General features: G+C 50.0%; 1 protein-coding gene across 1 annotated transcript in view; it reads right to left on the reverse strand.

The window, feature by feature from the left end:
- The window catches only part of cdk14 (cyclin dependent kinase 14), a 122225-nt gene that overhangs the window by 5690 nt on the left and 103070 nt on the right, over positions 1-13465 (reverse strand). The window lies entirely within an intron of this gene.

Here is a 13465-nt window from a genome sequence, read left to right on the forward strand (position 1 = left end):
TAAACAGGCCGGGGAAGGACGGAGAGGAGCCAGAAGACCTGGCTGTGGCTCGGAGCCTCCTCCTCCTCATCTAATCCCCCTCTGACCATCCTGTTCTGATAAATAATGCATGGACGCTCGCTAGGTCCTCCCTGCCTCCTTCTGGGCCCACGCTCTCTCTTTCTCTTCACTAGCTCCTTTCTTCCCCTCCCCCCCCCCCCCCCTCCCCCCTTCTCCTTCCATCTCTCCTCCCCTAGCCCCTAGTCTCTCTCTCTCTCTCACCCTCCCTCCCCCCCTTTCTCTCTCTCTCTCTCTCTCTCTCTCTTCCTCTCAAGTTCTTTGGAAGTCAGTTCCCAGCGGATGTGAGGCTGTGTATGCCAGGAATCTCAAAATCTTGGACGGGCGCCTCCTTTATCTGCTGTTCCTTCAGCTCCCTGATTGAAAAAACACACGCACAGTTTTGTGCATGGGCTTCGAGTATGGCGGCATATCGGTGCCAAAATCGCCGAGCCCAAATGAGATCCGCGCGCGCGCCACTCCAGCGGCCGCGCCCGCACGTTATTTTGCAAGCGCTTCCACGGGCGCTGGCGGGCGGGGATATCTCTGCTCGCGCGACGCGATATTGTAGCCTGCGAGGGGGAGAACCATGCTTTGAGCTCGCCCAGGATCCGGAGGGGCGCGTGACTGTTACGCCCGAGCGCACAACTACTATCATTGGTCTCCTGCTCGCCAAACTTTCACCTGCGCGCACGCGAGTGGTGTTCCTCTCTCATGTGGCGGTTATACCCCTTTCCCGCTGCGTCAAAACCCCGGTAACACCAACATCCGGCATTTGTCATCAGTGGGGGTGGTTGGGTCAAATGGCCCTGCGACCGGCTCCACCAACGGTCGGCTCTGATGTGAATAGGACACCACGGTCGACCCACTCATCTCGGCCCCTTTCACCGGTGCAACCGGCGAAGTAATAAAATAATAATAATATTATTATAATAATCGTGCCTGGTTTAGGAAATAAGAAGTGAGATGAAGGGAAGCGGGTGAAGGTGAACGACGGCAGATCATGGGCGCCGCAGCTGACTGCTCTGATTTTAATGACATCACCTTCTTTCTCTGTGTGAATGGGAGGAGGGTGGGTGGGGGCCTACCCTCCCACCCTCCGACCCCCCTACCCCTACGCCCAGTCCTCCTCCTATTATACAAGAGCGAACAGCTGGCCCTGTTGGACAACACAGCCTCCCCACTAAACCCTTACCCCACAAATCCCACCCACCAGCTCCATCTGGTTCCCAAGGGGAAGACCACCCCCTACCCCCACAACCTCTCCCACCCCCACCTTGTTGATAAGCGCGCACACGCATGCACGTTCTTAGCGCCGTTTGATTCCAAGAGAGCGGAACCGTGCATCTGTCTTGGGAAAATCAGTTTCCCCTCAAAAAACAAGGAATTCCACGTGGAAGGGCGTAGGGGCTTGTAACTGGGGCTGATGACGCCAAACGATTCTTTTCGTCTTTTGATCCCCTGCCCCCGACACCCCGCCATCCTATCTCTACAGTACAGCTCTTAGAGTTAGTGGCTAAACAACCCTATATTCTCGTGGAGGAAGCGAGTGATCAACGTGTGACCTTCAGGGAAAGTGCTACGAGTGGGAACGTGAACCGGAGCTTCGCTACCGCCGGTCGAGGTTTCCCCTAACGTGCACTTTTTTCGGGTCACCTGTCCATTCTCCTCCGCCTCGCCTCGCCGCTCCGATGCTCCGGTCCCATCTCGTACCAAACACCTTTCATCATGCATTTCAGGCGGATCAAAGCGCCGCCTCGACCAGGAAAACAGTTTCCCGGGGAAAGACTAAACTACTAACAAGGACACGGGGCGCGGGGAAGTCGACGCTGACGACGGAACTGAAACTCCCGGTTTTGCGCCTATGAGAGAGTGAACCGAATTACAGAACGACTCAACACTGGGGAACGGCCCCGTGGTAGGACTCGCACTTGGCTACGTGGGGTGCAGAAGGAAGGGGAGGGGGGAAAAAAAAAAAAGGGAACAAAATCATACTCCCCCTTCCCGGAGTTAAAAGGTCGCGCCCTCTGACCCCTCGTCCCTCAGGGGAGGTCCCGTCATGTCTGATCCTGTGTAATGAACTCAGTCAGTCTGCCATTAACCACCACTCACTGCACATAGAACCTGATGGTTTAATCAGCTGCTTTATGACTCTGGGAGTGCATAGAGTGTGTGTGTGTGTGTGTGTGTGGGTGTGTGTTCAGGAGACTGGAATTATTTGGCTAATTGCAGGATACAAAGCCTGATTGAAAGAACCGCATTGATTTTGATTAACACAAATTATTTTTTCCACTAATCAAATGGAAGATTTTTTTTTTTTTCTGCGTTAAATCCACGGCTCCCCTGCTGCTCCCCTGCATGTTTGAAAGTTTCCAGTCATTAGGAACGCAGGAATGCCAGTGTTACGGCCAGCTTTACACCCCGTTACCATGGCTACGGCTCGCTACGTTTGCCCTGCCGTTTCACGGTGCCTCTCTACGGTTTAGTGACAATTAAAAAGATTAGAATAAACCTTTCCAATCAAATTACGCACGTCAAGGAGACGCCCCCGTCTCTCTCCAAGAGGCCGGTTTCCATCTCGAGCGGCGGCGGGTACAAGCCCTGCGTACACCTGTGGAATAACACCCAATCCCAAATATTATCCCAGCCTCCGTCATAAGTTCTCACTGCTTACTCAGACTGGGACATAATTGCTCAGACTGTTTTTCTAGGCCAAACTCCGTTAATACTACACCCATTTCTAACAACAACACGAGCCCCCATTCCGCTCCCGCTTTCAGAGGTACAACTTTCCAGGCCTGGGGTTGATCCCCTTGGTACCAAGGAGCCATTGGTTCTGCAGCGCCAGAGGCACAACTGCACCGGGCCACTGTTTGGACAGTCTAAACATCTATAGCCTTTAGCCTTAGCCACCCACCCCCAACCCTGTTATACCAGCGCAGGCCAGGGTGAACAAGTACAACCCCAGCTGCCAAGCATAACAACCCCCCTAACACCCTACAGCACACCCACCTACCCACCCACCCACCCACCCCTGATGGACCCAGTCTTGCCCAGGACATACGGAGAAGGGAGCCCCCCACCCCCCACACTGGTGCAAATACCATGGGGGCACTGGGCCGCTGACCTGCACGCCCCGAGCCGGCTAGGTGGGAAAGTTATTTTAGCCCGGTGCTCATGGCTTAAGGCCCTCACATGCTATCTCTCCACAGCAGAACGGGAGAGCTTCTGTGAGCGGGAGGCACCTCCAGGCATGGCAGGGCCAACGAGCCGACTGGGCTGAAGGGGTGTGTGTGTGTGTGTGTGTGTGTGTGTGTGTGTGTGGGGAGGCATGACAGTGGAATTGACAGCTGTATGTTTTTATCTGTGTGGGCATGAGAGTGGAAGCAGAGGGTTGGCGGTTATGCAGTTGTTGGTCGTTTTTTTTCTCTTCCCTTTTCCCTTTTACATTTTTTTTCTTTTTAAACAAAGTAGCGGTGCTGCCGCATAACTTTGGGAAAAAAAAAAAATATATTCCTAGAGCCAGACGCTGCTTCTGCTGAGCCAAGAGGAGGAAAAGCACAACAAACACTTACGTACATTTCTATTCTGCGTGCTAGAGGCGGCGTTCGCATCGCTCACTTTTTCCTCTCATTGTGTTTGTTCCTCGTTTCGCTCGTCGAGGACACGCTGAACGTTTGAGGCGCTGATGTAAACACACAATGCACAGTCGCTTTCTCACACACACACACACACACACGCGCAAACACATATGCATGCATTTTACCACACACACACGAAAACATTCCTGCACCAAACCACAATGCGCATTAGGTATGCACACATTTCACAGTCCCTCACACACACACACACACACACACACACACACACACACACACACACACACACACACACACACACACACACACACACACACACACACACACACACACACACACTACACACACACACACACACACACACACACATTCATGCACACAAGCATTCAGGCCTACACTCACACACACGCTGTTTTTTTCCAGGGAGTCCTATACTTTGCAACATTCTCATTTCCATGTTCCATGGAAAACTACCGCATGTAGCATAGCACTTTCTGCTGACTGAAGCCAGGCAGCGCACGACTCAAATGACGTCACCAGAGGTTGGTGCCATGGGGCGTGGGCACCTCAGAGATTTTGTGACTTGGCACAAGGGACGTTCCATGGAAATGCAAAAACCTACCAAAAACCACCGTTTTGGTGCGCCGATCATGGCCGCCGATCAAGGTACGACCAGGGCTTGAATTTTCTGTATCCGTCACCTCGCATTATTCACAATGCCGTGCAGGTGCAAGTCATTATGCGCACACTCAGGTGCTGCCGAGCCGTGTTTACAAAGCTCCGCATCTCCAGTGACGTGCTCCACCGCTCGGGATTTCATGATGGCGAAGTTTCCCATCCCCGCTCCCCACAATGCCTCGCCGATCGCCGTCTCACATTCCTACGGCCCAGCGGAGCGACAGAGGACCCCGGTTTGACTCCGATTAACGCCAGAGACCCACTTGACCGGCGACCGCATCGCCCTCCCCGAGTGGGAGGCTGAAGTACAGTCGAAGCCCAACCTCTCCCATCGCTGCCACCCCCTGTGGAGCCAGGCAGTGGAGTAACACATGCCCACACACACACACACACACACACACACAGAAACACCTTCCTGATGCCATTATGATTGTCGTTGACCAGAGTTTGCCGGCTCATTTCCACAAACCCTCAGATTTGTGTTGAAAGTGTTTTTCAAAGAAGGAAATTCCCCGTCTCTCTCTCGTTTGAGGCCTGCTCGGCTCCTTGGCCGGGTTTATTTAAGGTGATGTAGAAAGAGAGAGAGCGGGGGGGGGGGGGGGGGGCAGGAGTGACGTAGAGGTGTGTTAACAATAAAACTGGTAAAGGGATAAAGCGAAGCAGGAGGAAAAAAAAAAAAAGTGGGCCAGCACGTTTTTTTTTTATTTTATTTTTTCCAAAATCCAGATTTTTTCCCCCTTTCCTTTTAATAAAATCAGGTCCAGCTGTAGGAGATGAGGTATAAAAGTGAAGCAGTGAGAAAGCGAAGGAGGGCAGAGGCACCAGTCGTTTCTACGCTCGCCGCCTGCTATCTGCAGCGGAGCTTTCGCTGCTGCTGAGCATCTCAGCCGTCTGAGCCCAACACAGGACCGACACCAAAAAAAAACAAAAACCAAAAACCAAAAAACACACACACACACACACACACACACACACACACACACACACACACACACACACACACACACACACACACACACACACACACACACACACGAAAAAGACACGCCTCCATTTTCTTCTCCCCAAGTATTGTCCCGACTGTATATCTCCCTGTTTCGCACCTTGAAAGACGCTCAAGGACCAGGTGTGAAAATCTCTACTCAAGGAAAACACATCAAACAACTCCCAAACAATTCAATTTCACTTTTCTATTCAACACCCCCCTTGCGGGTCCTGAGCACATTCATTTATTCCTCCCATGCCGCGTGTGAATCGACTCGGGTGAAAGAAACTTCGGGGGGTGACCGAAAAAGAGCTGTGGAAACTGGGCTTCCTGACAAGCCTGGGTGTTTTTATTTGAGGGAATCTGGCCCTCGCCGCGCCGGTTCCTAACTTCGCCAAAGCCGCAGGAGTCGAAAGGCTTTATTAACTCCACCGTCATTCTCACGACAACTTCGGTAGCGCACGTCTCGGCAGCGCGTGCAGCGCCCCCGCCCCCCTGTTCTTATGTGCCTTCCCTCTACACGTGAAGCGGCTGTGGTGGGGGTTTTTTTTTAAGTCAAGGACCGTTGAGAAGACGTCTTGGCTTTTGGGGATCGGTTCGTGGCTTCACTTTTGCTTCTGAAAAAAACACAGTTCACCGATACGTACACAGTTATACAGTATAATAAGTCATCATTCATCCTTGACCATACTATTGTACACATGCCTATTCATCCCGTACAGTTTATCCATCAATACTTATACTTATATGTTATACCCACAGCCAATCTAGCAGCTGTTAACTTAACCTACAGCATCACCTTTTCTATTTTTGTATATTTGGCTAGTTTTGTTTATTAACAATTATATTTTTTTCTGACTCTATCTGCTTTTTTTTTTTTTTTTCCTTTTTCATGCTGATTGTCCGTTCGGCGGTGCCCCAATCTTCCCCACAACAAATTCCTCGTGTGTGAAGATGCGGCCGGATAATCAGATCCTGCTCGGTGATTCTGATTCCGACGCCATATCCTGAGCGGCCCCAGAGATACTTCGAAGCTCTGAGAAACCATTTGGGTTTGCGGAGAAATAAAACCACCACATCCCTCCAAAATCGACACGAAGAAAATTATTTCGTGAATACACTGTATATTATGGGATGAAATGATGCGGCTGTTTCATCACAAAGGAAGAAAGTGCAGTTGTGCTGTTAGCGTCCGTGTTGGTGAACCCATGTTTGAATTCCTTGACAACACATGGCAACTGATTTATTTATCGGGTTTATTTATCGGCCGAGCAGCGTTTGTGTTTGTGTGTGTGTGTGTGTGTGTGTGGGGGAGTGGGGCCGATCGGCCAGAACCCTGTGATCATCTCATCTCCATATCCCAGCGATGCAGCGATGGGGGTGGGGGTTTGAGGGATCGATGTATTTTCTTTAATCAGAGATCTTGCTGTTCCCACACCTCCCTGTGTGTGGCATTTCCCTTTCCCTTCTGTAGCCCACCCCCAAACAAGTTGAGCAGAAATCCTCCAAGGTGAGGACCCCCCCCCTCCTTCCCCGGACCGAGCTGACAGAGAGAAGGGCCTGCGTTTGGCGCCCGTCAGGGGGAGTGGGGTTAAAAAAAAAAAAAAAAAAGAAAACTAGGAACCAAACAAGCCCAAACCAGAGCCAACTGGAGCCACAGATCAGATCAGAACCAGGGCCCCGTCAACGTCGCTGCCATTTGTAGCCGCGGGCTCCATCGCGTGGCAAAGCTCGCTCTTCAGAGGCCCAGAGGGACGCGGGGCAGCCGCTCGTCTGGTTCAAGCAGGGCCCGCAGGCCTGTCGCAGGATGCCTTTTTTTTCCCCTGCCAACACCAGTGCGGATCAGACGAGGACGGATTGGAACATAGAGACGGCCGTCGCCCCGTCAATTGGGACACGCCTCCGTGGCTCTTTAGGAATTCTGGCTTTAAAATGGCGCAGGTATTCTGGACAAGAAGAGAACTCATTTTCGACCCGTTAGTTCAAAAGTCCAAAAGTTGAATGTTCAAGGCCTGAGCTCCGATGCAGGCTCTTCATTCTGCCTCAAAGGGGATGAAGACATCAACATGATGTGGCCCGTCCTAATCTCCCCCGCACCATAAAACACGCCCACAAACCGCTGAAAAAAACACGCGGAAAATAAAATGAAAAAGACTTTAGCTAATTTCAAAAGCCCATTTTTCACCCCCTCCCCCCAAATCTCCATCCTGGTTTATCTCCGATACTTCATGTTCCACCACCTGACCCATCTCCAACATCTGAGAGATTAACTGGTCAGACGCTCGGGGGGGCGACCGGGCCTCGAGACGGCTGTACGAGGGGGACGATCGGGAGGCACGGCAGCGGTCCGCACGGCAGGTTCAGAGCGGCCGGGATTAACGCTTATGTGAAGGGCCTGACATCCCAGAATATTCTCTTTCTGCTATACGGTTTGAGAGGGCGTGTTTCCCCTGCCACGACTGATGCTGACAAATCTGTTCATCGTGTCCCGCTCCGTCAGAAGCCTGCGCAATCCCTGGTCTCCATGGAGAAAATTAAATCTATTTATCAACGCAGTGCATATTTTGGGATATGTTAATTGAGTGTGTGTGTGTGTGTGTGGGTGGTTGTGGGTGCGTTTTTGTTTGTTCATTTGCCTGTTCGTGTGAGTTTCATTACAATTGGTCTGTTTCAACAGTTGAACAGACAAGGAGAGAGTTCTTCACCACACACACACACACACACACACACACACACACACACACACACACACACACACACACACACACACACACACACACACACACACACACACACACACACACACACACACACACACACACACCAGATCATTTTTCTCCCCTCTGCAGTTCAGATGCATGTAATGGACGGTTGTCTCCAGAATGCAGCTGTGAGATCAGACACTCTGCGCTGGCGTTCCGGCAGCGGTGGCGTGAGCCGGGGCTGAATTACAGCCCGTTGTTGGCCCACAGACAGAGGGAAACGACTGGGTGTCGCCCATGAGCGGGACACGTACGCCGTATCCTGTTGCAAAGCAACAATTGTTTGGAGAAGTCACAATGATGTTTGGGCTGAAGAGCGGGCCAGACTTGGTACCTTTGGACATGTCGCTCTTTTCGCGTTCCAGTCAAATGGCGATTGGCTGCTATTTAAACTGCGTGATAGCGTGCCAGTCTAAACGCTGCTGTAAGTTTGGGCTGGCGTTGCAGGGGTAATGCGTTTGGTAGGCCCACCGAGGGCTTGGCAGGCCTCGTTGCCCGACACAGGGATAGTCGTCTTGGTCTTCTCGGAGCTCCACCGCAGGCCACAGCATTCTGGAAAGTTTGCTTGTTTGTCCAGATTTCTTCTCCGCTTGTTCTGTAACGCCGGCTACGGCCGTGCTGCAGCCGGAAATAAACCCCGCGTGAGCCAGGTACGGTCGCCTCTTTGAGCAGGATTACGTATATGTGTTGAATTTTAAAGAAAAAGGATTTGGCTATGAATCATCCATTGGGCCTGCTGCACGTCCAACACCACAAGATGGATGTGTTTGGAACACAGTCACCACGGCTGAATCTCTACGATGACTATTCGACAAACCCTTTATCCCTCTCGGCCGGAAAGCTTTTCTGACGATGCCCCGATACCGAAAAAGGGTCGTCTGAGCACGTTTATCGTCCATCACCGCCGGCGGCTGCTTCTGGAGGCTTCTGTTACGCTACACGGGGAGGAACTACGGCGGGGAAATCATGCGGAACGCTGCATTCTATTTCCGTATGTTCTCCTTCTAATGCGATTACAGGCAAATGGCAAGACAGCACTAATTTGGGATTTTTGGCGAGCGAGGCAAGTAAGAGTCTGTGTGTGTGTCTCTCTCTCTCTTTCTCTCTCTCTCTGTGCAAGTTCTACCCATCTACCCATCCTTGCCTGCTGGTGTGTGTGAAGGTATGTTTATTTATATGAGTGTGTGTGCATGTGGTATTTATGCCTCTGTTGTAAACCGACGCTGTGGCCGGCGCAGGACGTGCCTGGCTAACACTTAAAAGCCGCAGACTGGCCGCTGTCCCCGTCTAAAAGCCGGGTCCCGGTTTTGTTTCCCACACCTCTGGGCCGGGACTCCCTCGCCGCGAACACACAGTGGTGGTGGTAAAAAAAACAACCAAAAAAAAAAAAAAAAAAAAAAACTAAAACAAATGACGGAAACAGAAAACCAGGCCCGCGGTTTGTCAGCGGCGCCTCCGACACACCGTCGTCGTCCTCTTCATCAGCGAGCGGCGGAGCTGACAGGCAACTTGAAGCGCGTTGCGATAAAAAGCTGAGAATAGCAGCGACACTCGCTCGCGCTGTGACGCGGGGCGCACGGGGGCCGTCGGCGGATTGACGTGTTCGGGGTTTATTTGTGTAAAGCGCTCGACGAGACCCTAACAACCGCCATCAAGTTCAACACGGACTGTGAAGGTGATTATCCAGTTCAAACAGGGTTTTCCAGACACTAGGAGCAAACTATTTGAACAGGTTTTAACACTTTGAGTTTTCAATGGTAGGTTGAATGGTTTTCTTGCATATTACTACACTCCACACTACAGCAATAAAACCAGTTTCTGCGAACGATTCCTACGGAACTGTGAAGCCTAAACGGAGCACTGGCCGGTGTTTCAGGGTTCCGGACCAGAATCTCCCGACCTCAGTCTCCGTTCGGCCTTGGATCCAATTTGTCCTGGTATCGTTGGACACAAGTATTGAGTTTCTCAAACTGTTCAATGACGCGTACATGCACATCAAACACTGTGTGCCAGTGCGGATAGGAAGCGTGGGTTGGTTGCCGTACGGGGCGAAAAGTTGTAACGATTCCAAGCGCCCTCAACCCACAAACCCCCCTAAAGGGGCCCCACCTGTCGCGCAAGTTTGTTTTGAAGTTTGTGTGGCACATGCCCAATCAAAATGAAGGGGAGTTATCTGTCCGCTAGCGAAGAAAGAAAAAACAAAACAAAAAAAAAAAGCGGAGGAAGAAAAGGGAATAGGGCATCATTATGGCTATTTTCTCCCATAGATTCTATTTTTTGCTCTTCTGGCTGAAATGTATTCAGTACAAGCCACGCTCAATGTTGCACACACGTCTGCAGTGCAAACTATTACAGTATACATATTCTTAGCGCTCACTGTCTGGGACTCTGTAAATGTTGGATAGTAAATGTTGGACTACAAGAGAGCTGCAAGCATACCAAGGTAGAGTTACTAAAAGCTTTGAATGGGTTGATTTGGTTCTGGAGAGGTGTGGTTACACCAGTTGTGCAGGGCTGGGGGGGGGGCAATGTGATATCTTTTCATGGGGCCCACACACACTGGATACAGACCCGAGACGATTTTTTGACGGTCGTCAATATTTTTTGGTGCAATTTGGGCGTGCACGCATAGCAGCAATGTTTCTATCATCTATGGTTTCAGAACGCTCTTCTAGGCTATGTACGTCAAATCAATACAGCCAAGCGTGAAATGGATTTGCTTGCGCTGCTTTCACCGCCTGAACCCCATTTCAGTTGATTTCAGATAAATAAGTAAACACTCCAATGGTTATAGTGCATGTGCTTGCAGTTTACATGGAATGTGGTGGTTAATCGAAAGTTTGTTCTTTGGAATACCTCCGCCAGGCAAGAGCTGATCAATACATTGTTTAGATTAGCAATAAGAGAGCAGCGGCGGAAAAAAAGTACACATTCGCTGCCCAAACATTATCCATGCACCGCTGCTCTCCATAGATCTCAGGAAAACATGGAGACGGAGCGAGAGAGCGAGAGAGAGAAGAAGAACAGAGAGAAGAGGGGTAGCGATGGCAATTACAGAATGCAAAGTAATTAGGGAGCGAATGTACGCACACACACACGCACGCACACACGCACAAACACACACACACACTCACACAAACCCACACGCACACATGCCTTGCCAGCTGTACTAGCACATTCCATAATCCATATTCAAATGCGGCGCTGACACAGAAACGGCCTGGCAACACACACACACACACACACACACACACACACACACACACACACACACACACACACACACACACACACACAAAAAACAAGGTCCATAAGCACACACAGGCCTGATGAGACACTGCGCATTTTGAAATAGATTTCACATTAACAGTAACTGCCTTTGTCCCATTTCATGTCCTAAACTTGTCTTGACTAAATGTTCTTAACGAAATTCAAGCTCTTTCCTTCCTCTTACTCCCTACATCCCCGGTTTACATCCTTTGTCCGTGCGCGGATTTAATGGTTTGAAGGCGACGCCGCTGGTTTAAAATTCAATGTGATGAAGATTTAGTTCAGCAACCCCCCACCCCCGAGAACGCTATCGTCAAGTGTATTAATTAGCCTATTTTGTGTAAGTATAACAATCTGCATAGTTTAATGGATTTACGGCGCAGCGCATAAGAATGAGGGAGGAGCCGGAGAGGAGGAGGAAATCTGCTTGGGAAATTTGTTTCATATTTGCATAATTATCCACCAGCTCACGCTCGTGCTGACGAGAAAAAAAAAAAAAAAAAAAAAAAAAATTATAAATATAAAATGAAATAACAAGTTGAATTTCAACACTTTTAATTTATGCGGAGAGGCTCTTGTTTGTACAGGGGTTTGAACACGGGGGACTCAGCTGGTTATTCAAATGTCATGTATTATTCATTTCTTTTTCCCCGAGTCAAGGGGGGTTTGTTGCCGTGGCTGTTAGAGACGTGCGCTCCTAATCGGGATATTTTCCCAATCACTCTCTGCGTGAAGCCACGGAGAAAAACGTGCAAACGTGAGACTATTTGGCTGTGCCAATAGCGCCAAACTTAAGCAAATATACACCGAAGCGGGGATATTTGTAATTTGCAGTCCAAATGAAAGATTTGACTCCTCTTCATTTCTAACTGTCGATCCCCCGCCGGAGACCCCAAAAATGGCCTTCAGAGACCCCCCCAAGACCAGTCTGCAGGAAGAACGGCTTCTATACATTAAGAAATCCCCTCAAAAATCCATTAAATCGAATCATCCCCCTTTCTCAACCTTGGACACTGGACAGCGGCTGCTACAGTGTTGGTTTTCTGTCAAATCACAACTTCAAATATTAGAATTAGCAAAGCTATCGTAATAAAAAACACAATTGTGAGGTTTTTGTTTTTGGCTATTTAACATTGAATGGCCGCCATGAACCCCGGGGGTACAGGATAGGAGGGTGGAACGGGCCGGGAGCTAATCTTTGTTTCATTAAAAATAAAAAAGATTTAAAAAAAGGCTAAGCTGCTTGAAGGATGGCAACTTGTAAAAAAAAAAAAGTTGATTATTGGGCTGAATGTTAGCATAACAAATAAACAGGGTAACAACAGAAAGCCCTGCTAATCAGATTACTCCAGTTGATTAGAAGAAATAAAAAATCTGGGTATTGTGGTGCACCATTTTTTTGAGGTGGGGGGGCATTTTCCATTGGAATTAGTAGCAATAGAGCAACTGCTGCATATTTAGAGTGTATCAACACCGTAAAAAAGTTAATAAGCCGGGACTGTGCTCCCAGGCGGAAAAAATTAAATAAAAGATTTGCATGCAGCATATTGGACGGGAGAGAGAAGGTGGTGGCGTATGTGTGACGGGGGGGGGGGGGGGGGGGGGTTGGAGTGTCCTGCTGGGCCCCACTGGGTTCAACAACAATCTCCCCGACACGCACGCACGCACGCACGCACGCACACACCGCATCCTGCAGCCTCTTTCAAAAAGTGCTGGGGCTTTAGGGCTGTCTCCCAAGTAACACACACATGCACACACACACACACACACACACACACACACACACACACACACACACACACACACGCACATAGGCCCTCACACACAGGCCCTGCGGTGCAGAGACGAGGGCCTTGTTATCCAACAACCAGGCGTGAAATAACTGCGTTGCGCTCCCCGAGCGATGAGTCAATCTCTACCTACTGTTTTCCTTTGTCTTGTGTGTGTGTCCACGCGTGTGTGTGTGTGTGTGTGTGTGTGTGTGTGTGTGTGTGTGTGTGTGTGTGTGTGTGTGTGTGTGTGTGTGTATGTATGTGTGTGTGCGTGTTAACAAGGACGCATATGTTCGCTGTTTATTTTCCCTTCAGGCCGCTGCGGAGCCGCATAGCTGATGAAGCCGACTCGTCTTTTGTTTG

Source organism: Zeus faber (genome assembly GCF_960531495.2).
Source record: "Zeus faber genome assembly, chromosome: 8".
Lineage (NCBI taxonomy): Eukaryota > Metazoa > Chordata > Actinopteri > Zeiformes > Zeidae > Zeus > Zeus faber.